General features: G+C 42.9%; 1 protein-coding gene across 2 annotated transcripts in view; it reads left to right on the top strand.

Moving 5' to 3' along the window:
* Positions 1-1,045: 1,045 nt before the first annotated feature.
* Positions 1,046-26,906, top strand: part of RAB27B (RAB27B, member RAS oncogene family) — a 52,780-nt gene continuing 26,919 nt past the window's right edge. For both annotated transcript variants that reach the window (XM_074995775.1, XM_074995773.1), the window contains exon 1: positions 1,046-1,112. The gene's annotated coding sequence lies outside the window, so the exon portion shown is untranslated. The remainder of the gene's footprint in view (positions 1,113-26,906) is intronic.

The raw sequence follows: 26,906 nt of genomic DNA, 5'->3' as shown, positions 1-26,906 counted from the left end.
TAAATAGAAAAGGCAAAAAGGCAAAATTGAGTACATGTATTTCAGGGCTCTACTGTATTGCTTTGCCAAAGCTGTGGTCATTTGAACACAACCTATGCATGGTGTCTATTGTGGAGCATACTTCTCAAGGATACCCCGTTCAGAGAGAAATTCTCATTTTGTTCCCCAGACTACTAACATTGCACACAAAGGTGGTATACCCTCTTCCTGTTATCAAAAGTTATTTTAATCAGCCCTAAAGGTTCAGAGACCAGAGATGATAGGAGTCATCAGCAACACAAAAGAGCAACCTCTGGCAGCATTTTAAAGTTTCCTCCATGAATAATTGTTGGAGTCTCTTGGGTCTTTGCTTCCTACTGTGCTCCATATTTGGCCTTTGGCAGATTTAGAGGTCAGGTGATAAAGAGGAAGTACAACCAAATTTACGTTTACATAGTAACAGAGAGGAAGCCATGCTTGTCTATACACTATCAAAACAAAAAGCAGTCAAGTAGCACTTTAAAGGCTAGCAAAATAGTTTATTAGGCAAGCTTTCCTGGGACAGACCCACTTCAAAAGCTCATCTAATAAGCTCTTTTGCTAGACTTTAAAGTGCTACTTCACTGCTTTTTGTTTTTACATTTACATAGAAACTGAAAAGCAACACAGAGTAGTACAAATATAAAGAGTAACCCTGAATGATTTAGTGTAAAAATACTCAACCCAATTCTAAGAAGTGGTAACTCCCTCTAAATTAGGTTAATCAGTGCAACCCCCCTATGTGCTTAAAAAGGGATTTAAATTGCTGTAGTTAACCTGAAGCAGCTGATCACCTTTTATGAAGCCTGACATTGCTGTCACCAGCTGTTAGCAGGTGTGCAGAACCTGAAGCAGGGCAGAGCCTTTAACAAAGGGCAGTGTGTATTCAGCAGTTAGTGCCTGCAGCTGAGTCACCAGCAAGATTTGCCCGGGGTTAGTTCCTTACATGCGTGTGCAGACGTTGTGGGCACTCCCCCTTCTCTCACAAGCCTTGGCAGGCTCGCTCCCAGGGGTGGTGCTAAAACAGCCTCTAAACTGCTTCCCTGTCCTGACAGCAGCAGACTCCACGTACATAATCGCTCCGGACTATCCGAGTAAGTTTCTTGGCATACATTTTTAAAGGTTTCCCAGGAAAACTGGGTTGTCAGGGAGGGTTTGCTTAGGAGGAGTTGAATGCAGGACGGGAAAGTAAAGCAAATATCTGTACCTGAAATCTGACACCCAAGTTCGCAGGCTACTCAGTGTGGCAAGCAGGGGAGAGAAAGTCACAGAGAATGGCTGGGCATTATTGCTGGAATGTATTCACACCCATCTAGCGTGTTCATAACTGCTCGGTAGCTGTATGGAAAGGAAGTTAGCAATGCAGGTATGCAGTGCTGGGCCTAAAAGGCAACTAGTGGGATTTTTTTTTCCTTTAATCGCTTTCTCTGCTGTTTTAGTCTAGATTCTGTTATAGAAAGATTTTCAAAGATCCTACTTTCCTAAAGCAGGTGGATTTATATACAGTAGGAATACGTTGGCACTGCAGTCACCAGTCTATAATATTTACATATCAAAAAGCCTCCAGGTATCAGTGTTTTCATTTTATTGCTGTTCCAAATTGTGTGTGCGCTCCGGTAAATGGAGAGAGTGGGCTAATTCTTTAACTTGGCCCCCCTCTGTGTGTGACGTTTGTTTGTGATTTTTATAACTATGTTCTGAATGCCAATAAGGTTCTACTTTATTTTAGTAAGCAGTTGCTACTAATATTTGCTGATGCATTCTTGTTCCATGTTTTACCTCTAGTTTTAAATAAAAGAACTTTTATAGTGGCAGTTTTCACTCATTGTCGGAGCTGCTTGTAGTGAAATAGATATATTTTATAGCCCTAGACAGTATAGAAAACATTCTGTCCTCAGCTATACCCCATGGAAATCAGCAGGATTTCCTGGCGTGTAAATGGAGTACAACTGGTTTCCTTACTTCTGAATTACTTAAAATGCAGGACAGTTAAGGGCAAGGGCTGCTGATGTGTAAGAGGGTTTACATCAGACTGAGTTGAAAAATGGCAGTGGGTTTGCACCAAGTTTCATGTGGCACAAAAGGGGGCAAAAATCTAATTCTAGTTTATAATAGCCACTTTTGTGTGTAAAATCTGAACAGTTTTAAGTGTGGCTTCCTCACTAAAATGAACATTGTCTTCCATTCCTGCATTCTAAAACTTTGTTGTGTCTGGAATAAATCCCTGCTGCTGAACTGTCAGTGTATTAAGAGGTTTTTCCTGGGGAGCCAAGAAATAGCCAGTTGCTTCACAATACTGGAAAAGTCATATTGATTGTGCTGCAGGGCTATCTGAGTTTCACCATTGCTGCTCACAAGGACTGTGCAGATTTTCAACAGCAATTGGATTATTTTGTGCTCCCTGCAGATGTCACTACATGGACAAAGTCAACGCTGATTTGTGCAGAATGCTTGATTCCGTCCACTCCTATTTGTTGACTAAATTAGCTTTCTGAATTAAAACACACAATATTGAGTGATTCACTTAGAATGTTAGTGTTGGGATTGTTGTGATCTGTGGATTCACTAGTCTCTTTAGCAAATAGTAGTGGAGGGTTGTAATCTGCCAGGTCTACACTGGAAAAATAAATTGGCTCTCGCTAGACAATGGCAGTAGCTAGTATTATCTGAAATTGACTTACCTGGCTGTCTCACCAAGGAAGATTGAGAGGAAAAACTCTCCCATTGACTTCCCTTACTCCTCACGATAGCGAGGAGTACAGGGGCTGATAGCTGACCCCTGATAGGCTGAATCATAGAACACTAGAACTGGAAGGGACCACAAGAGGTCATCAAGTGCAGTTCCCTGCCGTCTTGGCAGGACCAAACACTGTCTAGATCATCCCCGATAGGAGTCTGTCTAAGCTGTTGTTAAATATCGCCAGCAATGGAGATTCCACAACTTCCCTAGGTAACTTATTCCAGTGTCTAATCACCCTGACAGGAAGCTTTTTTTCCTAATGTCTAATCTAAACCTCCTTTGCTGCAGGTTAAGCCCATTGCTCCTTATCCTATCCTCAGAGGCCAAGGAGAATAATTTTTCTCCCTCCTCCTTGTAACCCTCTTCAAGGTACTTTGAAAAATGCTATCACATCCCCTCTGTCTTCTCTTTTCTAAACTAAACAAGCCCAATTCTTTCAGTTGTCCCTCATAGCTCATGTTCTCAAGACCTTTAACCATTCTTGTTGGTCTACTCTGGACCTTTTCTAATTTCTCCACATCTTTCTTGAAATGTGGTTCCCAGAACTGGACACACTACTCCAGCTGAGGCCTAATGAGCGCTGAGTAGAGCAGAAGGATGACTTCGAGTCTTGCTCACAGCTCTCCTATTAATACATCCCAGAATCATGTTTGCTTATTTGGCTTATCACACTGTTAACTTATATATTTAGCTTGTTGTCCACTATGACCCCTAAGTCCTTTTCTGCAGTATTCCTTCCTAGACATCACTTCCTATTCTATATGTATGAAGCTGATTGTTTCTTCCTAAATGGAGTACTTTGCATTTGTCCTTATTAAACCATATCCTGTTTACCTCAGACCATTTCTCCAGTTTGTCCAGCTCATTCTGAATTATGAGCCCATCTTCAAAGCAGTTGAAACCCCTCCCAGCTTGGTATCATCTGCAAACTTAATAAGTATACTCTCTATGCCAATATCTAAATCATTGATGAAGATATTGAGTAGAAGTTGTACCAAAACAGATCCCTGCAGAATCCCACTTGTTATACCCTTCCAGAGTGACTTCAAACCATGAATAACTACTCTCTGAGAATGGTTATCTAGCCAGTTATGCACCCACCTTTATAGTGGCCCCATCTAAGTTGTATTTGCTTAGTTTATTGATAAGATCACGTGTGACCCTGTCAAATGCCTTACTAAAGTCTAGGTATACCACATCCACCGCCTCTTCCTTATCCACAAGACTTTGGTCCTGTCCAAAAAAAAAAAGCCAGATTGGTCTGGCATGATTTGTTCTTTAGAAATCCATGCTGGCGGTTACCTGTTGCCTAATTTTCATCCAGATGTTTGCAGATGAATTCCTTAATTATTTGCTCCATTATCTTTCCTGGAACAGAAGTTAAACTGACTAGTCTGTAGTTTCCTGGGTTGTTCTTTTTTTCCCTTTATATAGATGGGCACTATGTTTGCCCTTTTCCAGTCTTCTGGAATCTCTCCTGACTTTCAGGGCTTTTCGAAGATGACCGCTAAAGGCTCAGAAACGTCCTCTGTCAGCTCCCTAAATATTCTAGGATGCATTTGCTTGGGCCCTGGTGACTCAGACATCTAATTTTTCCAAGTAATTTTTAATTTGTTCTTTATGTATTTTATCCTCTAAACCTGCCACCTTCCCACTTGTATACATTATGAGAGGCATTAGTTTGCAGACTCAAAGCATTCACCCAAAGGTAAAATAAAGTGCATGCTTTCAGGCATGTGTAAAGTAAGAGCTGAGTGCTGGAGTTATGCCCATTTACATCAGCATAAGATCTGCCCCCAAAATTCTTAATTCTTGTTTTAGATTTCTGAAAAACTAGTCAGCAGAGCAAAAAGTGGTAAATTTCAGCGTGGCACAATACTCTCAAAATTCAGGGGTTGTGTGTGAAGGCTCAAGAAGATGGTATTGGTAGCTCTGCATACACAGTGTTAGCAGGCCTGGCTCAGCTGTGATTCTGACAGTTTGAACAGCTGTAGAGAGAAGAGAGAGCTCTCATAGCCCTGCACTTATGTTTGCCTTCAGAGAAACAACACTGAAAGACACCTGCTTACAAATCTGCATGAGGTTGCAGCAACTTGTCTAAAATGTCCTCAGAGTGCTCCCTTAGAAACTTGGAGGGCTGATGCACAAAGTTTGGGGCATGTAAGGGGGAGGTACAGTGCAATCAACATTCCCCCCCTCTCTCTGCAGCTTCTGCTGTCTTCCCAGACCTCTGACTTTTCTTGTGTGGTGACTGTGCCTCAAAGGGAACGCCTCCCCTGCACACCACTGGGCCAGTAAGCATATGCAGAGGCCCTGAGTCAAAAAGTGGGGTAGCTGCTGAGTTTGTGGATTCAAAAGGTACCTTCCTGGGGTCCTCCTCTGAGAATCCCTCCTCCTTCAGGGCACCCTCTGGAGCCTCCCACTGCCCTCTTCCCGAGCACCCCCTCACTCCCTTACATCCCTTCCTGTGGCCCTACCACAAGTTGCGGGGAGGAAGGGGCAGCTAATTGCAGACCTAAAAAATTTGCTCACCCCTGCTTTAGGACTCTCGATATGCTTGCTGCCAGAGTATGTGAATTTTAAAAGTAAATATTACTGTTTAGCAAATGGCATGATAAGAACTGCTGGTAACGTGCATAGGTCCTAATAAATTACCATTGTATCCCAGGTGGTATATCATTCCTCGGAACACTGGTGATTTCTACATACTGTAAGTGTGGCTTTTAGACAGACTAAAACTGAGTCCTGATATGAGAATCTACAGTGTTTGGTTTTTTTCCAGTTGAGCCTTTTAAAATTCTGAGCTCAGAATGTCTGTTTTGGTCTCAAATTTATTATAGAAAATATACGTGACGCATACAGTGTGTTCTCTCTCCCTCTCTCATGGAGACTTCTTTTTTACTTTTTTGGAGGAGGCTGTCTTTTCCTCTGCAATGTAGTAAATGGAGTCATTTTAGATGCAAAATGTCTTTATATTTTGTACGTGGAAACATAAGGCCAAAACATTCACTTCAGTGGATTTATATCAAGGGGTGTGAAGAGAAGAGTGAGTCTCATTTGCTTCCCATTTACCCCACCCTTTTGTATATAGCTTGATAATCTGTATTATAATACGAATCTGCAAAGTGAGTGTCTGTCTTTTTAACTAGTGTTTGTTTTATGAAATGGCAGATTTAATTGCTGCCCACAAAGAAACAGTCCTGTCGCCTCATGCTATGGTTTAAAGCACAGCAAATTCAGAGTGCAGTAAGTGATTCCTTGGTGGAGTGGTAAAACAATACATAATGGACTATATGCTTGTTAACATTGTAAAGTTACCATAAAAAAACTACATTCTTGTGTGTCAAGTGGATGCCTGAGGTGCTGGCTTCCATTTATGGAGCTGCCTTGTCCCAGGTGTCTGATAACCAACTAGTTTTGTCACACAAGGATTCTGGTAGAGAGTGTGGGTCAGGAAGGGTTTGGTGGAAGGGAGAAGGAGTTGATAGCTAATCTTGCCTGAGACAGGTCCTGACTCACTTTACCTCCTTGCAGCCAAAATCACTCGCTGATCTCATATCTGCCTGCCCCAAGAAATCCATATCTCTGCCCTCAGGCTGAGCAATTAGCTGGGTGAGGCCAGACATGGGTGTTTTCTGGAGGTCAGAGAGGGAGCAACTGGATGCAACTTTTAAGGGCCTGGTTTTTTCCTCTCCCTGACCACGTGTATATATTTTTGGTAGCTCTGCTGACGTCGAGAGTTTCCAGAGTGTAAAACTGCCCAAAGTGAACACAAGGCAGAGGATTGAGCTGGCAGCAAATAGGGAATGTGATGGGAGGGAGATGTTGTATGGAGTCCTGAACTGGGGAAAGATGGAGAACGTGTTAGGGGGCAGTTCTAAAATAGGCTTGCATATTTGACTGCTATTCATTGTGTCTGTGCAGCTCACTGAGAAGGAGCATGTGCGCACGCTCTCTCTCTCTCTCTCTCAGCATTGTAACAGTTAAGCATTCTGGTATAGTCTTGTGTCTGCAGACTGATATGTTCACAAGACTTTTTACACTGAATAATCAAAATGCTTTAATATTCACATGGCCTCCCAAGGAATGAAGAAGTAATTAAATCATCACTCTTGAAATAGTCAGACCTAGAAAAAGACCTCAATGCTTTAGAATTCACTCCTTACTAATGTGCCACTACCATTAAGAACTTTTCTGTAATATATGCAGTCCTTTAAGTCACACTAACTAGGTTAAGATTATTTGACAGGGCAAACCGTTTTGATTGCTATTGTACATTTGTATTTAAACAGAACAATACAGGAAATGTGAATCTGCCTGAACATATGAGGGAGGTACATCAACTATTATGATCTTTCTTCATCAATTAATATTCTTTGTTTTTGGTAGCACTTAAAAGCACTAGGTGCTTTCTGAGCCTTAAAGAGCACTTTTCACCCCCACAGAACTCCTTCTGAGATGAAGAACCTGATGTTCATTTACACTAAGGTTCTTTTATGCCTTTTTGGTAGCATAAACAGGCCTTGCCATGGGTGGGAATGACTCAGAAGGTCTCCCAACCACGTGTAGAATGGACATGAGTGCTTCTTTGGCCTTGCTCTGGACCTCCAGTTGGGGGCAGATTGGAGACATGGTCAGTGCATTAAGATCACCAACCGTGCAAAGCAGATCATAAATCACCCTATTTCTGAGGCTCTTGTAACTTATACAACAGGGTGGATGAGCCCCTGCCTGGCCCCAGAATACTGGAAATGGGTTTGTAGTTGCCTTTTGACTCTCTCTCCATGCCTTAAGCTCAAGAATAAGGAATTGAAAATCAGGCCAAAAAGTAGGAGGAGGAAAGAATTCATGTGTAAGTGCAATGGGTCGAGCTGGTCATTGGCCTTGTCTTAATGGTACAGTAAAACCTTTTGTTATCATGCAGGGACTGCTGGTTAATCAGACATGACGGTTACTTGAGCTTTTTCACCAAACTCAAAAAATGCGTAGCATTAAGTAAAGGTTTTGAGAAATAACCTTCAACACTATTTCTGTTTACAGCACTGTAATTTACTGTTCCTCTACCACCTCGGGACTATCAGACAAATACAATTTCCACAAATACTAGAAAATGATGCTGGATACTTATCAGAATTTTTCCAGTTAACTGAAGGGGGAATTTGTATTGTCATCTATGGCAGATGCTGGTTAATCAAGTTTTCTGTGTATTAAAGTGCTGGTTAACACAGATTTTACTGTACTAAGCTGCTACAACGGAAGGTTGGCTTGGTTTGTTGATCCATAATATATTGGGGTTTTTGTTTTTTAAGAATTGCAGACAAACTTCCTAATGTTACTATAGAGTTTTGGGATGCAATTCCAAAAAGCGTGGCCGCTTAATTCATTTCCAAATACCAACAGCTAAACAATATGATAAAATACTATTTACACAGTATTTCCAAGAACTATCTTGCCTCCGTGCTGGAAAATTGACAGTTTCTGAGATTAAATGATTTGTAGGAAATACAAGTTGAACCTCTTTTGCCCAGTACCCTTGGGACCTGACCAGTGTTGGATGAGAGAATTTGCTGGGTGACAGGAGGTCAATATCATTTAGCAGTACTGCCAACACTTTCACTTGCCTACCTGGATCTGAGAAGACATTTAGGGGTAAAGTACAGCTTAAAATAATAGTATAGAACACTGAGAGCTAGGACTAGTGGCTGTAAAACTTTATGGGACCACGGGAAACCATAGTTAAATCTCACCCCAGTCAGTTCTCCCTCTCTGTTCAATCAATTCTTTCCCTAAATCTAGGAATATTTCCTAATTAGCCAGTCATTTAATGCTGGTCGTTCTGCCTGAAGCCTTTATTATGCTGCTACTGATGCCTGTTTTCTTCCCTAAACCCACAGAAAGGCCTTGATTGTGTCAGATTCTATGTTTTCAGTTAGGGTCTTCCCTGCTTCATCTCTGTACTATGAGCAGAGGCTGTTCTGTTCCCCACTTCCTCCTTTCAATACCAGGAACATATTTTATCTGCCTATTAAAATACTATCGGGCAAATTCATATAACTAGGAGCAACTCCAGTTTGAAACCAATGGGAATGGTGCACAAATACTGTATGGCTGCATCTACACTACCTCTCCTTTTCAGATGGGGTATGTAAATGCAGTAATTAAAAAATGCCATGAATATGAATATTTGGCGCCTCATTTATATAATGGTGGCCACCCAGAGTCAAAAGTGCTGTTTTTGAAATGTGAAATAGCTGTGTAGATGGAGTTCCTTTGAAAGGAAACCCCAATTTTGAAAGCGCCCTTCTTCCCAATTTTGTTTGGGTGCTTTCAAAATCGGGGCTATTTCACATTTGGAAAGCAACACTTGTAGACTCTCCGGGTGGTTGCCATGATACAAATGAGGTGCTGAATATTCATACCAGTGCTTGTTAGCATTTCCAATCCATGGTATTTACATGCCCCTTCTGAAAGGGAGAGGTAGTGTAGTCATGCCTATATGTGCCAGAGTAGACTTTTGGCCATGTGTCTGTTCTTCTGGCCACTGGCTGCACAGCATGATGTAATCTGACATTGCAGGAATCTATTCACAATGTAAAGGCTAACGTACAGTGACTCTGGATTTAGAATTCTGGTATAAAGAATTTAAAATCTGGTGTAAAGAATACAGTATTTAGCCCTAGATAGGTAGCAGCAGCTAAAGTGTTTCATTTTCTTTGGTTAGGCACGTTGTGGTCAGTAACCAGAGATTTCTCGAACGCTGGATTTCCAGATCATGCGGAAATGTCTAAACAACGCATACTCCCAAAACCTGAAAATCCCCTATGCCCAAATGTGGTCTTTCCAAAAAACTACTTGCTCCCAGCTGCTGCACGAAACCTGTTGCTGTCACTGCAGCAATTAGCAAGAAGTGGAAAATGGGCAATGATTCAGTAAAAGCTTGGTGGTTCCATCTTGCTTCCACAAGAAATTTCAGCTTTGGTGAACTGGCATAGTCCAACTAAATGGAGCTCCAGCCAGCTCTGATGGTAACGCTGGGTGGGTTGGCGGGGAGAGGAAGAAGGGAGGGGTGTGTGTGTGTGTTCGTTAGTTTAACCTCTGTCAGTGAAGAAGGCTGTTACTAATGGTGACAGACTTGTAGTTCAAATCACAGCATTCAGTTTAGCAAATGTCAAGGCAGCTGTGTCACCAGAGACCAAATTCAGTGCTCGGATACTCCTAACAATTTTGTTACAAACATTGTCCACTGCATTTATCAGAAGACGGATTTTAGCTTCAGGTGACTTCCCGTTTAGTTTCCCTTCTCCAACATATAGTAATCTTTGGGACTTGCCCACTTTTTGCTTACAACTTAGGCAGAAAGTCTGGAGGCTTTGAACATTCATTTACTGTGTAGCGAGGAGCTGTAGCTAATCAAAGCTTGTCCAAAGAGAATCGGAACAGAACCATAATGGAACAATGTAGGAACAAACCCTAATGCGTTTAACTGAGATCCATGTTTCAAAAATTACTCTTGAATATCTTGTAATACAAATAAAGTAAAACCAATTGCTTTCAAGGGTCCCACCAGTGATGTCTGAAAATATCATACATGCTAATCTTCCATTTTATTCCTGTATGTGCTTTTTTTGGTACTACTTAACTTTGATTGCTAAGGGCAGATTCTGATAGTATGCATAAAGGCTCAATACCTTATTCAGTCAGTTGTGTGGTATCAGAACCCAGCCCAGCATTTTTCTGTTGCACTCTTGCATTATGGCTAGACTACAAAAAAAACTTTGGAAAAATATGCAAATTGCTCACTAATTTGCATATTTGTCAGGAGGGGATTTTCCAAAATTTGGCACATCTACATGGCACCAAATTTTAGAAAAGCCCATCTTTTGGGCTGTCCCTTCTTCCTTGTATTGCCATCCCTGCAAACCTCATTCTAGAACATGTCTGCTTTTCTGGACGTGTTCTCAGACCCAGCAGACCTTTTCTGGGAAACCTCCAGTATCCTGGAAAAGGGCTGTAGTCTAGGCATAGCCTTGGTGGTGGGTTGCTAGACTCAGGTGAATCTAGCAGCTTCTTCTGTCATTGGAAATGATGGAGCCTCACAAAACTGCACAGCTCCAGAAATGGTGGTAGAGGAGGACTGTAACCCCCACAGCTGGAGGTGTGGTTTGCTGTCAGGTAGTGGCACCTAGACCACTTACACAGAGGAAGATTGGGTCTCCTCTACAGCCTTACCCAACAGCTTGCTGACTTCTAGCTCAAACTGTAGAGGCTCCTTCAGTCTGCTCCACAGGTCCCAGGTTCAAGTTTGCCTGTGGACGGTTACAAATAGTTTTAAAATGCCAAACCAGGAAACCTTTATTGGGAGTGGAGAAGAGCAGGACATTGATCCAGTCATTGATACCTGGGGTTGGAAGGGATGAGCTGACTCCTTGCATTACCAGTTCTGCTCTTCCTCTGTCATATAACTAAGTTCACTTTCTCTTGTTCCCCTACTTTCCTAACTCTTCCCTTACCAACCTCCTTGGCCTTCATTAGACGTTTCAAGCCCTGACTGCCCCTGTAGGATGGGAGTCTGTCCAAGGTGCATGCATATAGTGAGGCTACAGTGCAATGGGTTTTAGGGTTTGTTCCTTTATACATGTAATACAGTGGAATTGTGACTGAAAGAAATGGGTCATTTGTGCCCAAAATGGAGAAAGCTGGGTCTGGGGCAGTTTTATGAAATATTGGGAGAGGTGATCAGGGAGGAAAGTGCTGTTTCCTGGACTAACCAGGATGCTGAAAATATGAGAAGTGAGTGATCTTGAAGCCAGTAGGAACTACTGAATAGAAATAATGGTGCCCATCTTGGGTCTTATGTGTGTGGTGGGGGGGCGGGGGGCAGGGAGGGTGAGTCCCTAGGTAAGTAGATCAGTAGCCTGCATTCCCACCTCTGTTGTCTAGCAGCCTCCAAAACCATGTTTACAAAAAGAGTTAAATATAAGCCCTAAAGAAGGATTTAGGATACTGAAATTACTCTGTAAGTGGTATCTTAGGCTGGTGTAAAATCAGTGCTATGTATCAATACCAGCTGAGGATCTGGCCCCAAAGTCTAGGGTTTAGAGTGTATGCCTTTAGTCTGTCTGTCCAACCTTGGGTTACACCCAGGCACTAATTTTACAGGAAGAGGTGAATAGATTTGTTAAATACATATGAGAAGCTGGCAAATGTTCACATTTGGATTCTTTGCTTTTGTTGAAAAGTTTTGAATCATTGTATTGCTCTTGGCTGTTTTTTTGTTTGTGGGTTTTTTTTAATTTTAAAAGTCAACATTCATTTAAAAATATGGTATACCAGTGTGCTCAGGCTTGAGCACAGGATTTTGTCTTTACAGAGTAGCCCTATTGAGAGAGGGTTGTATTTTTATTTTTTAAATCTTTTGGTCAAACTGACGTGATATTATGGTCCTTTTCATGTATGCCTTAACAAGGGAAGTCTAACCCAGTTCCTCTCTTTCAGATAACTTCACTAGGTCATAAGCGTGAACAGAACTATTACTTTTTCCTGACACTCTAGCAGATAAGGACTAAAATTAAGGGTAGTTTTGACTTTGCTAGCAAGAGATTTTTCAAGTTTTGATCACCAACCAAGTTGCCGTTTGGCAAAGAGCAGCTGAAGTGCTTTTTGAAAAGCTCCCTTTGACTTCACAGGCCCTGTGTCTACACAAGCCCCTTCCTTTTGGGAGGGGCATGTCAATGAGCAGGTTTGAAAGATGTTAGAGGCGCTGCAATGAATATGCAGTGCCTCATTAGCATAATGGTGGCTGCAGTGATTCGAAAGTGCAGCTTTTCGAATTGCACGCTGCCTGTGGAGACGGGACCTTCCAAAAGGGAGCCCCCCCACAGTTTTTGAAAGCCCCTCCTTCCTATCTGGTGTTAGGAAGAAGGGGCTTTCAAAAACTGGGGGGGTCCTTTTGGAAGGTCCCGTCTCCACAGGCGGCACGTGATTCGAAAAGCCGCACTTTATTATTATCACTAGTCATGGTTACGCTAGTCAATCACTCGGATATGACCGAATGGATTGGCTATTAGATGCAAGCACACCTTAGATTAGTGAGCCACAGATCTGAGTCATGTACTTACTGAACAGGTTTCTTTTGAAGCACAGGAGAATGTGTGGTCCCTGGTGTTATAACTAATCCTCTACTATCCACTCAGTTTGGAATTTTATTCCATGCCAACTTCTAAGTGGTAACCTTCAACAATCCACTATTTTCTTTGGTAGTGAAAAATAATTATTGCACTAAACAATCAGACTCTCTGCACAAGAAAGGTGCATATTGAATTTATGGCATGCACATAAGGTGAAGGAACCAGTGCTACATGGAACTTCTGTTTAGGGAATTGGGGAAGGAATTCAGTGTTGCTTCAGCCCTACTTAAGAAAGGCTGAGGTTACTTTTAAACAGTCTTTTTCAAGTGACCACAAAGCTGCAGGTATGTGATTAGGAAATACAGAGGTGCTTGGGTGACAATGTTTTTTAGAATACATGGTGATTTCACTTTTAGAATAAAAGTGAAGTTGAATGGGTAACTGCAATTTTTTTTCTATAACTACCCCATGTAAAAGTAGTGTTTGCAGTTGTGTTGTTAATGTGTCTGAATTTAGAGCTAAATCCTGCTTGTCATACTTGAATGAATAGACTCATTACGGGGCTACTTGCATGAGTAATGTGAGCGGGATTTGACTATTAAGATTTACTGTCTTCTTTTCAGGTCCTGTGTACACTCATCCCTCACTATAAAAGAATAATTGGTTCCCAAATTTCTGCTTGTTGATGGAAAACTCATGAGAGAAACATAAAATTCCTGTTAAAATATATGTAAAAGTCTCCAATTCATTCCAAGTGCTTGGAATGTTGACATAAACCAGTTGAGTTTAGGTACTTTTCTGATGTATTTGAATAGTTTGGCTCCAGAAATAGGATGTAGCATATGTAGGTAGAACAGGGATTCCCAACATATAGGTTGGGACCCATATTTGGGTCCCATTAAATTTAAGGGTCACCAGCTGGGCAGTTCCCAGATGCATGTGACTGTTAAAGAAGCCATTTGCAGTTTCTTAACACTGATGCCTCAGGCAGATATCTATCAATAGAGAGAGCTGCCATCTCCAGCAGCTATATCTCTATCACTACGGCTAACAGTTACCTTATGCCTAGGTGCTGAAACCTTAACACTTAACTGTTGGGAGTAGGAGGGGTGGGGGAGCCACCCAGCCTAGCAGCCCCGACAAAGAGGCTGCAGGAGGAGGAGGAGTGTCTAAGGCTGGGGCTATTTAGAGATGCTGGGGGCAGTTTGGGGCTGCTGAGGGGTGGGTTTAAGGCTGGGGGCAGTTTGGGACCTAGGGGAGAGGGTTAAAACCTGGCCGAGGGTGAGGTCTGTGGGGCAGGTGAGCAGGGGAACTAATACAATAAACTCTAAAGTTACCCAAGGGTTGTTTCTGCAACCCCTGCATAACTCAAATTTTCCTGCAAGGGGAGGGGAGATAAGAACCACCAGGGCTGGTCAGTTTCCTAGCTCCCAGAGTGACAGCAGCTGGAAACCAGGGACAGGCTGGTTCCAGTCTCCCCATGGCTTGTGGGACCTGGAAACTGATCAGCTCATGGCTGGTCGGTTTCACATTCCCGCCATTGCAGGGGAGGGAACCAGGCTAAGAGCCTTCTCCATCTCTTCCCCCAGCCAAAGGGCTCTCTCACAGCTGCATGGCTGAGGGAAGGGAGGGAGAAGGTTCCAGCCACAGGTCTGTGGGTCTCCCTGCCCCCAGCCACGGACCCCATGGCTGGCTCATATAAGCTGGGTGGTGAGAGTTTAGTTATTTTGTGAATAAAAGTGGAGGTGTATGTTCCTTGTTTTAGTGAGTACTTTTAAGTAAAATACTCACTCATTAAACAAGGGATGAGTGTATTAACTAAGTGGCCCTTGTAAATATTGGCATGAATTGCTGAAATACATTTAGTAGCGGGTGTATTTTGGGGTCTTAGCTTTTCATTATTGGGCACTAAAACTTCTGACTGGTAACGGGGTGTGTGTGTGTGTGTTAGTCATACCTCTGTTTAACCCAGAAGAAATTAGAAGTCTATGCAAATGGTCCTAAAAGGCTTTCTGCATGCTGAAGCCTGTTGATTTCAATGGTGCATACATGCACAGTAAACTCTTTGGTATCTGGCAGCCCCAGGACTGGGAGGTTGTCAGGTATTCAAATACTCTGGATAAGAGCAATGCATCATATCTGATCTTGTTTTTCTTTAGTGTTAGAGACAGACAAATATGCAGTGTACTTTATGTGCCAACAACAGTAGTATAGTATGCTGTAAACATACTGTATTTGCTGTATTTATTTTCACTGTACTGTACAGTAGTCCCTCAAGTCATGTGAGCGTTGAATTCCTATGCACCCTCACATAATTCGAGTTTTGTGTAAGTCGAGGGGTGGCTTTTTTCCCCTGGCGGATTGCATGTTCTGCAGCCGGGGAAGCAACAGGAGCACCTGGAGCTCTTTTTGAAAGGTAAGCCCTGAGTTTTGGGCCAGGGGAGAGCATTTGGTGAGGGTTAAACCTGGTTGTGGGTTGAATCCTTGGGAGGTGGACAGGGGGATTAAGCCTGGGGTGGGTTAGGGATGTGGGGGGGGGGTGCCAAGGGGGTGGAGTTGAGCAGGGGCCTCGCAGCCCCATGGGGGACAAGTGAGGTGGGTGAGCTGTGGCTGCATGGGGTGGGGTTGAACCGGGGCTGCACAGCGCAAGGGGTGTTGAAGCTAGGGGTAGGTTAGGGCTGCAGGGGGAAATTGAGCCAGGTGGGGTGAGGGTGGTGAGTCAGGGGGTGTTAAACTGGGGCCATACAGGGGAGGATTTTGAGTTGCACTTGATTTGCATTAATGTGAGTTCAGCACAACTCAAGATCATGCATTTTGGGGGATTACTGTATTTATGGAAAGAACTAAAATTTACTTATGGGAAAAGTGCCAGATATTTGAGAGTTCTGGATGATAGAATGTTGGATATGGAAGAATTTACTGTACTGAGTTTCTGCCTGCAAGGTCCCCAGTGCTGCAAAGTAATCCAATTTACTGCTTGGTAATTTGTAGGATTTATTTTTGTCTGAGTTCAGGAAATGACAAGAGATCCATTTCACTTTCAGATTGGTAGGTACTGGGATGAAATTGACACATACACTGTACATGGAATATTTTCAGTTGTGTGGTTTGGGGTCTTTATTAGAATCATAGAATACTAGGACTGGAAGGGACCTCGAGAGGCCATTGAGTCCAGCCCCCTTCCCCAATGGCAGGACCAAGTACTGTCTAAACCATCCCTGAGGGACATCCATCTAACCTGTTCTTAAATATCTCCAGCGATGGAGATTCCACAACCTCCCTTGGCAATTAATTCCACTGTCTGACCACCCTGACACTTAAGAAATTTTTCTTAATGTCCAACCTAAACCTCCCTTGCTACAGTTTAAGTCCATTGCCTCTTGTTCTATCCTGAGGCCAAAAAGAACAAGTTTTCTCCCTCCTCCTTATGACACCCTTTTAGATACCTGAAAATCACTATCATGTCCCCCCTTAATCTTCTTTTTTTCCAAACTAAACAAGCCCAGTTCTTTCAGCCTTTCTTCATAGCTCATGTTCTCTAGACCTTTGATCATTCTTGTTATTCTTTTCCGGACCCTTTCCAATTTCTCCACATTTTTCTTGAAATGCGGTGGCTGGAACTGGACACAATGCTCCGAATGAGGCCTAACCAGCGCAGAGTAGAGCGGAAGAATGACTTCTCATGTCTTGTTCACAACACACCTGTTAATGCATCCCAGAATCATGTTTGCTTTTATTGCAACAGCATCACACTGACTCATATGTAGCTTGTGGTGCACTATGATCCCTAGATCCCTTTCTGCTGTAGTCATTCCTAGACAGTCTCTCCCCATTCTGTATTTGTGAAACTGATTGTTCAAAATTATCTGGAGAAATGGTCTGAGGTGAATTTTGACCCTATCCTCCAGAGCAGTTGCAACCCCTCCCAGCTTGGTATCATGTGCAAACATAATAAGTGTACTTTCTATGCCAATATCTATCTAAATCGTCAATTAAGATATTGAACAGAACTAGTTCTAAAACAGACCTCTGTGGAACTCCACTTGTTATACTTTTCCAGCAGGATTGAGAACCATTAAAAACTACTCTCTGAGTACAGTTATCCAGCCAGTTATGCACCCACCTTATAGTAACCTCATCTAAATTGTGTTTGCCTAGTTTTTTGATAAGAATGTCATGGGAGACCGTATTAAATGCTTTACTAAAGTCCTAGGTATACCACATCTACCGCTTGTCTCCTATCCACAAGGCTTGTTATCCTATCAAAGAAAGCTATCAGATTAGTTTGAACATAAGAACATAAGAATGGCCATACTGGGTCAGACCAAAGGTCCATCAAGCCCAGCATCCCATCTGCCGACGGTGGCCAATGCCAGGTGCCCCAGAGAAGGAGAACAGAAGACAATGATCAAGTGATTTATCTCCTGCCATCCATCTCCTGCCCTTGTTATGAAGGCTAGGGCACCATACTTTATCCCTGGCTAATAGCCATTTATGGACCTAACCTGCAAAAATTTATCAAGCTCTTTTTTAAACCCTAATAGAGTCCTGGCCTTCACAGCCTCCTCGGGCAAGGAGTTCCACAGGTTGACTGTGCGCTGTGTGAAGAAAAATTTCCTTTTATTAGTTTTGAACCTACTACCCATCAATTTCATTTGGTGTCCCCTAGTTCTTGTATTATGGGAAAAGGTAAATAATTTTTCTATATTCACTTTCTCCACACCATTCATGATTTTATATACCTCTATCATATCGCCCCTCAATCGCCTTTTTTCCAAACTGAAAAGTCCCAGTCTCTCTAGCCTCTCCCCATATGGGACCCTTTCCAAGCCCCTAATCATCTTAGTCGCCCTTTTCTGAACCTTTTCTAATGCCAATATATCTTTTTTGAGGTGAGGAGACCACATCTGCACGCAGTACTCGAGATGTGGGCGTACCATAGTTTTATATAGGGGAAGTATGATATCTTTTGTCTTATTATCGATCCCTTTTTTAATAATTCCTAACATCCTATTTGCCTTACTAACTGCCGCTGCACACTGCGTGGATGTCTTCAGAGAACTATCCACTATAACTCCAAGATCCCTTTCCTGATCTGTCGTAGCTAAATTTGACCCCATCATGTAGTACGTGTAATTTGGGTTATTTTTTCCAACATGCATTACCTTACACTTACCCACATTAAATTTCATTTGCCATTTTGCTGCCCAATCACTCAGTTTGACAAGATTTGTTCTTTACAAATCTATGCTGGCAGTTCCCTATCACTTTACCACCTTCCAAGTGCTTGCAGATGATTTGTTTAATGACCTGCTCCATTATCTTTCCTGGCACAGAAGTTAAGCTGACTGGCCTGTAGTTTCCTGGGTGGTTGTTATTTCCCCTTTTTATAGATGGGCATTATATTTGCCCTTTTCCAGCCTTCTGGAATCTCTCCTGTCTCCCATGATTTTCCAAAGATGATAGGTACCTCCTCTATCAGCTCCTTGAGTATTCTAAGATGCATTTCATCAGGCCCTGGTGACTTGCAGACATCTAACTTTTCCAAGTGGTTTTTAACTTGTTCTTTTCTTTTATTTCAACTTCTAACCCTACTCCTTTCCCACTAGCATTCACAATGTTAGTCATTCCTTCATCAGACTTCTCAGGGAAGACTGAAACAAAGAAGTCATTAAGCATCTCTGCCATTTCCAAGTTCCCTGTTACTGTTTTCCCCCCTCCTCACTGAGCAATGGCCCTACCCTGTCCCTGGTCTTCCTCTTGTTTCTAATATATTTATAAAAACCCTTCTTGTTTCCCTTTATGCCTGTGGCTAGTTTGAGCTCATTTTGTGCCTTAGCCTTTCTAATCTTGTTCCTGCATTCTTGTGTTGTTTGCCTATATTCATCTTTTGTAATTTGTCCTTGTTTCCATTGTTTTATGATTTAGGGGGAGGGTCTTCTCTATGTGGGCAAAGGGACCCTGATTCTGATCCCACACTCATCTGACAGTGATGCAATTCCAGGGAGTTGAATATCCCTTCAGACAGGGTGAAAGTGGTGATGAACGACAAAGGTTTTGAATCTTATTTTACAGAGAGGAGAGGTTGGCTTTCTCTTTTTGCCATAGGATTCCAGATGTGCACTTGATACGACTGATGGAAAATGTTGATCTTGAGCTTCTCTTGCTCACTGTTCTGTATAGTTATTTCCCATTCTGGGAAGCAGTCATGAGGTCATACGTGCGTAACTGAAATCCTTAACATGTAGATTCTGCACCTTCCTCCTGTTCTGCATCTGTGACCTCACCCTCTCTCTCTCTCTCCTTGTGGAACATGCCTCAGATCCAAAAGAGAGAATTCTGGGGAGTTTTCAGTGTATTCTTAAAAAAGGTGTATTCATTTTGAGCTATGAAGTCCAAGTCCAGGTTCCTACAGAGGTTGCTCAAAACTCTGTTGTGAGACTCAGTCGTCGACCCTAGGCACTTATTCAAAAGGCCTGGTGGTCAAAGTTCTGTTATGGAACAATCCTCATAAGAGGTGGTTACACTTGTGATAGGATAAGGAACTTCATTACCTGAGTGATAGAAAAGTAGGGAAATCCCTTTGAGGTTCTCCTCAAAACTGAAAGCCATTCCTGAATTTTCACTTTCAGGAAGATTGGTGTAAAATCTGGCAAGCTGCTTGTTGTCACGTTGAGTGGAGCAAGCTACTGAGAAATTCAATTTGTTTTGTAGGAGTTTTTAAATTAGTAACTTTTAGTGAGGAGGAAGGAATAATTTGTGACTTCTGAAAGCAAATTCAGTGATTAACTCTTGCGATAGCCTTCTAGGATTATTATTTTTTTTTTAAGTAGCTAATTCTCTTGTGTAGAAATAGGTGACATATAGGAGGTTTCTCAGTAATGCTTCTGTTTGGCCATTGGAATCCAAGACAACTCCTCTTAGAAACTTGCTGTCTAGAGATGATGATTGTTTAAATGGTCTCTCTTCCGCCTAAAACCAACCTTTCCCAGTCCTGTTCATTTCAGAGCTTCAAGTCCTTTCTAAAGTTGCCATTGGCTGGCTTTGCAGAAGAAATATGTAGTTGCATCTCTGAAGCATGGATATCTCAGTGGTTAGAGCATGGCCTTTGTAAATCCAGGGTTGTGATTGAATCCTTGAGGGGGCCTTTCAAGGGTCTGGGGCAGGTTAGCTGTCGGGAGTAGTGATAGGTCCTGCCTGCCATGAGTGCAGGGGACTGATCTTGATAACCTCTAAAGGTCCCTCTCAGCTCTAAGATATGTATATCATCATGTTTCAAGATTTTTTTTTTTTCTTTTTTAAATGGTAAAGCTTGGCTACTCAAGATAGAGGGCACAATAAAGTGTTGTAGACCTACTTTTAAATGGGAACCCTCCTACAAACCACAGGCATTTGAGTAAATGAATGAAAGGGTGAGGGGATGGCCCTGTGATGGTTAGGGCAGGGGGTGGAGTTGTACAGCTTTGACTGTGGTTGACTCTCTCAGGGTGGTTGAGTTAATATAATTGGTGATCCCTTCCGCCAAACCCCGATGCTGCTGAATGCATTGTGCTGTTGTAGAAGCAACAGTTACAGTACCTAGAACACTGATTTGTATTTTCACTGTTTTTCTTTGTAGAGACTGGCTTGGTTTGGTTGGTTTTTTTTTTTTAAAGTCAGGGAAGCAGAGCTGAAGGCTTGGCAGTGTTTGGGGAGGCCAGGTTCTGGGCGCAAGGCAGAAGAAAGTCCACTGGAAATGGGGAAAATTTTGCACTGCTGTATCCCCAGGCCCCACTCCAGTGCAGTTTAGAGCTATCCAGTGTAGTTTCCAGTGTAGGCTAGCCTAGTATGACCAAGAAATACTCCATATCCATCACGTAATCTAGGATACTAAAGGAAAGTGCTTGAGACATGTATCTCCAGGGCAGACTTCCATGGATTGGTTTCCCACAACACCTTTGCTGGAACTTAAGGCTGCCATCCTTGATAGAGCGTCATTCCGCAATAAGGGATCGCCATCTACTGCCACACTGCCTGTGAACTTGGTGCCCTGTGGCTGTACATCTATGGGAATTTATCCTGCTCTCTTAAGAGTCAGTTTTTTCTTTATGTGGTAGATTCTTGTTTTGTGTAGCTCTTCCCTGACTGCCTCCTAAAGGCAAATGCAAGAGACCTTGGCTATGTCTACACTATTGAGTTTTGTCAACAAAACACCACTCTTGTTGACAAAACTTGCAGAGCATCCACACTGAATGTGTTCTGTCAGCAGTAAATTGACCGAATGCAGTACTTATGTCAACAACCTTCTGCCTCTCCCCCACGAGGCAGAATGCCTTTCTCAACAGAATCTGTCAACACACAAGCTGTGTGGACTCTCCAGGAGGGCTCTTTGTTGACAGACTAGGTTTCTGGGTCACCGGCTTGCCCTGTCTGCTGTGCTTCCAGTTGGTTGCTCTGTCAAGAGAGCAGCCAGGCAGTCCAGCCACTCTGTCGACCAGAAGGATGGCTTTTTCAGTGTTGTTCAGTCTGGCTGTGATCTGTAAACAGAAGTTTAGTTGAAAGGTATCTTCTAACAGTAACTTCTGTAGTGTAGACATAGCCCTTGTGTTTTTGAGAGCGCCTCCTCCCCCTCCCCTCCTGCCACCCAGGCTGCAGAAATACTGTCCTTAAAGATCACAGGTGATTACCCTGAAGACTTTGTCCTTGTACAAATATCCCTGTTTTTCTGTCAGTTGCTTTTCCCTTACTAAGTAGACTTCCATAGAAATTTGTTTTCAAAAAAGTCTCTGAGATACCAGATGTTGTTTACTATGGTTCTTGGCTGGTAACTAGCAGCTTCTGCAGTGAAAGTGGGAATAAATACAGCCTAAATTGTTAAGTGTTCCACCCCATACCTTGTTCCCTCCTTGCATAGAAAAGCAACAATAAGGGGCACATGCTTTAATCCTGTGCCTTGAACTAAGGTACAGTGCTGTTCATCCAGAAAATAGAGTTGATGGCTGCCTTTTTCACCCTACAGAGACCAGCCTTCCAGTTATAGCTAAAGATATTTATTTTTGTCATGGCAATCACAGATTCTATGACGACTTTGGCTTCAGCTGTCACTGGAGCAAGCGGTGGTAATGAACCCACAACTATTAGTGTGTCCCTCAGTATTTTTACTAAATGTCGGGGATGCATCACGTATGCTTGTGGCTGTTTCTGGCTTTTTTCCCCCCATACCTGTGGCAAAACATTAACCTTAATTATAGCAAAGGCAAAGAATAGGGCCACCTATTTGATTACATTGAGGATCGCCAGAATCCTTAATAAACTTGCAGACAGTTGGTAGCACTTGCCTGTTAAGCTTTTTCTTCGGTTAAGCATGGTGCCAGATTACATTGTTTTAAACAGTGTATTAGTATTCTAGAAAGAAGAGTTTCAGGTTCAGTGCCCTGAAATTGCATGTTGTATTTTTCATGACAGTAGCTTTCTAGGGCACTGCTTCTCAACCTTTTCACAAAAAAAAAAAAAAAAAAAAAAAGGACCCCCAGTATCTACAATTTTCAGACACACAGGTTTTTTTTTCTACCATTGCACACGTTTAAACAGCTTAATTGAAATTGCCAATAGACAATAAACTTGCCATCGTACTTATGATTGTGCAAATAGGATAAATTAAAAAAAGGCTTTTTTATGAATAGATGAACATGAAATGGGCTGAGAAACAGAATTAATGTACCCTCTGGAAGAGGTCTGTGTACCGCTGGAGGTACATGTGCCCCTGGTTGAGAACCACTGACCTAGAGAATCTAGCTGTGCAAAGGCATATAAGAGTGTTCCTTAGGGAAATAGCTTAGTCTCAGTAGACAAGGGTGGGAAGAAGGAATACAACATGTAAGGATTTGGGTCAGTGGGGAAAGAACCTGTGTAAAGCAGTCAAAGTCATGGAAGGAGTTGGGAAAGAGGAAGGCAGAAAAATTGGTGAGTCACATAAGGCCTTGGGTGTGAAGGGACACTTGCGTTAAAAATTTAAAGCCTCAGCATTCATTTTGTCTGATCTCCAACTGAAAACATTGGCAAATCCTCATAACATTTTGATTATAGTCCTATACCTGTACATAGTCTTTGATCACAAGCTTTTTAAAAAAAAAAAAAGTTGAAATAAGCTGGATAATGAGAACAGGCTCTGACCTCATTTGCCTAAATTAAATTCAACTTTGTTTTCAAGTTGTCTCTAGAACATGGGAATCAGAAAGCACTCTGGCAGATGAGCATACACAAATGGATCAAGGCCCCAATTTCTTCAATGTGGCAAAAGTACAATGCATGCTAACTGTGCATTGAAACTGATGTTTGAAAAAACAAATCTGTGGACTCTGCTTCAGCTACTGTGGTCACAGAGCGGTAGCCGTGTTACTCTGTACCGTCAGAAAACGAAAGCAGTCCTGTAGCACTTTAAGGACTAACAAAATAATTTTATTGGGTGACGAGCTTTTGTGGGACAGACCCACTTCACATCTGGAAAATTCTGAATCTGTCCTATGAACTCAGCTACAATGGTGAGCCACTGCTGGGGTCAGCAACCTTTCTGAGGCAGAGTGCTGAAATTTGACTTTTAGACCCCAGTATGGTCTGAATGCCAGTGATACTTTTTTAAAGTCACTAATAGTCCTACGTGCAGCTTTATTCATAAATTAAGGTGCAGGGCTTTGCCATTTAGCTGGTGGCTGGTAGCATTAGCTGGTCTTTTGTTAATCCACAGGCGGCATGGCTTTGAGCAAGCTCCTGCCTTACATGTTGATGAAAATCAGCTCAGTGCCCTTCTTAGAACCCATGCCGGGGTTGCTGACCCCTGGGCCAGTGCATGTAAAGAGCAAATACCCTCCATCTTGCAATTTTATTACTCAACCTCAGGATATTCAATTGAATTAATTGAAGCAATATCATGATCCAGTGCAGCTACTCTGGAATATTGCATCTGATGAAGCGGGTCTTTGGCCACGAAAGCTTATGCTCCAAAATATCTGTTAGTCTATAAGATGCCACAGGACTTCTTGTTGTTCTTGAAGCTACAGACTAACACATCTACCTCTCTGAGTCTGGAATATCTGTGACAAATGGCAGACTTTCAATTATCTGCCACACTATGGTTGGAAGGAAAATTCAGTAATCAAAACTGAAGAAAATGATAGGCTAATAAGAGTCTTAGCTGTCTGTACAGAAAGAGAAGATTTTGATTTCCACCCCACCCCTCTCCCCGCACCCAGTCCCTGCCTTTGAATTAGACTTCATCTGAGTGTGATGGCAGGGTGGGAGGAAAGATTAAAAGACAGGTGTCAAAACTGACACATGCACCCCTCCCTGGATATTGTCCTGATTGACAGGAAGGCTTTGGAGGAAAGGTAAGAGGGTCAGTCTGAGGCATGTTTGCCATCTGGGAGGAGGTATCAGGGTGACAGGCTGAGATAAGGAATTGGCTAGATGGAGAGATTGCATGGTGAGGAGTAAAAATGGAGTTGAGTCATCTGCATATAGGTGCAGTTGGCAGCTGTGTGAGCAAATGAGATTGCTAGACAGTATGTAAAAAGTGGTTTTAAAATAGTTCAGGGTTTTGTTGAGATAACAGCCATTTTGTCAACAAACCCCATAAGCTGTGCCTACACTGGAGAGTTCTGTCGACAGAAGGGGCCTTCTGTAGACAGTCTTGACAGAACTCTGCTTTTACCCCCCACACAGTTATGCCTCAATTTTTTGGCGGGGGATAACTCTGTGTCAACACAAGTGTAGATGCCTGTGTCAACAGAGAGGGCTTCTAGTTGTCAGGTAGCTGTTTGCAGAGCTGCCATCCCACTTCCTGTCACCAGAGGGCAGGGCAGCCTGGCAGTTCTCTTACAGAGCAAGTTGTGTGTAGTGGCAGTCTGACAGAACTTTCCTTGTGTGGTTTGTTTTTTTTTTTCCTCTGTCGACAGTAATGTCTGTTGGCAGATGCTTCTAGCATGGACATTGCCAAGTGCATCCTGTTGACAGTAAGTCGACAGAACACAGTGCTTTTGTCAGCAGCCATACCCCACTCGCCATGAGGAAGAATGCCACGGTCAACAAAATGCCGGTGTGGACATTCCAGGCGGCCTTCTGTTGATAGAAAACGCCTCCAAGATGCCACGCAACCCTGTCTGCTGTTTTGCCGATAGAGCAGCTGGGCAGTCTGGAAGAGGCATGGTCTTCTGTCTGAATCGCAATTCCTGAGCAATATCTTTGTGACCTGTGATAAATGAGCGTGGTACACACTGGATAGTACAACTCCATTGCATAATGTAGGGGGTTTTTGTCCTGGTCTCCTGAAATATACAAGAACCACAGCATTTCATCCTCACTGAGCTCATTATAGTACTGCCATTAGCAGCATTTTATTATTACAACTGCAGCATTTAAAGTCTATGCGTATGAGGGGCCTTTCCCTAATACACTTATTTGCTAGCCAATTCCCTTCTAAATCCCCTCTCTCCCCCCTTTGCACAAGGGAATGTCAACAAGGTCCACTTTTACTTCCACCGCTCCTTCTGTCACTGAGGCTATGGCTAAACTACAGGGAATTGCCAGTAGACGTTTGTGTCAGAAGATCTCTTGCATCAAAATTTCTGTTGCCAGGTTGTGTCCAGACCACAAGGTGGATCAAAATTTTTGGGAAGAAGGGGCCTCCAGAAGAAGGTCTTCCTTCCGGAAGCCTCCCCCCAACACCACCCCGGGGCCGTGCTTCTACACGGCATTTTGGAGTCCGGAAGAACAGTCTTCCGGACTCCAAATCACACATTTATGCTAATGAGACACAGGGAATTTGCATCTGCACTTCCATTAGCAGCTTTCCTTTCGTGTATTAGCATGCCACTTCCTTTGGCACAAACAGCCCATGATGCAGAAGGATGTAAAATTCCCTATCAAACTGCTCATGGAGCCACCTGATGAACATATCTTAACCTTCCAAAAGCTATTTCGTCCTGTGGCAGGGATAAGTTTAGCCCAGTGGTTTCTGCTTTAAAATGTGGAACCAACAAACCAGTAATATACAGGACAAATGATCTTGTTGCCTCTGTTCTTAAAGAAGTTTGGCTGTTGAGTATGCTCACAGCCAGTCCTCTTCTCTCATGAGACCATGCATGATAGTTGCTCGGCTTTCTTATTAGGATTAGAGCTATTACAACAAAGCTTCTAGTGTGCTTATCAGTAGATTTCCTGAATGGGGGTGACCTGTTAGGTCTTCCACATGCAGACTTGTCAGTAGACCCATAAACTTAGTTTTCACACCCACTTGTTAATTTGGTGTTATCTGTAGAGCCAATGCATCTTGATGAACAACTTTTATGCAGGTTGAACCTCTGTTGTCCAGCACCATTGGGACCTGACCGGTGTTGGAGGACCGAATTTACCAGATGATGGGAGGTCAATATTTTCCAGCACATTACCAACACTTCCACTGCATACTGAGCTCTTAGACATTTAGGGGTAAAGTACAGCTAAACAACAGCACAGAACACTGAGACCCAGGACCCATGGCTATAAAGAAATGTTATGGGGCCATGGGAAACTTGGCCATGCCCATGATAACTGAAGTCATGCTGGATTACAGACTTTGGTGGACAAGTGTGTTCTGGATTAGAGAGGTTCAACCTGTAATTCCATGCTTGTGTATTTAACTATGCGCTTTGGACACTGAAACCTTGTTTTAATAGAGCGTTTTAAAACACAGCTTTCCAGAAACATGAAGTTTTGAGACACATGCTTGGCCGGTGCCTAGGGGTGGGCAAGACACAGGCCTCATCTGGCCCACCAAGCTGCCAGGTCCAGCCCATGGGCCACCGCAGGTGCAGAGTAGCCAGCCACTTCTTTACATGGCTTTCTGGCTGGGAGGGAGGGGGAAGTTTCATGTGGTGTTCCCTTTCCCTTGCAAAGTATCTTGGCTTCCATTGGCTGGTTTATGACCAATGGGAGCTGAGGATTTTATTTTTGCTGTAGGGAGGGACAGCGTGTGAAACCTCTCCCTCTCCTCAGCATGTGGGGGGCAA

This window comes from Carettochelys insculpta, chromosome 5 (assembly GCF_033958435.1).
Source record: "Carettochelys insculpta isolate YL-2023 chromosome 5, ASM3395843v1, whole genome shotgun sequence".
NCBI lineage: Eukaryota > Metazoa > Chordata > Testudines > Carettochelyidae > Carettochelys > Carettochelys insculpta.
This window is presented reverse-complemented; position numbering and strand designations above follow the sequence as displayed.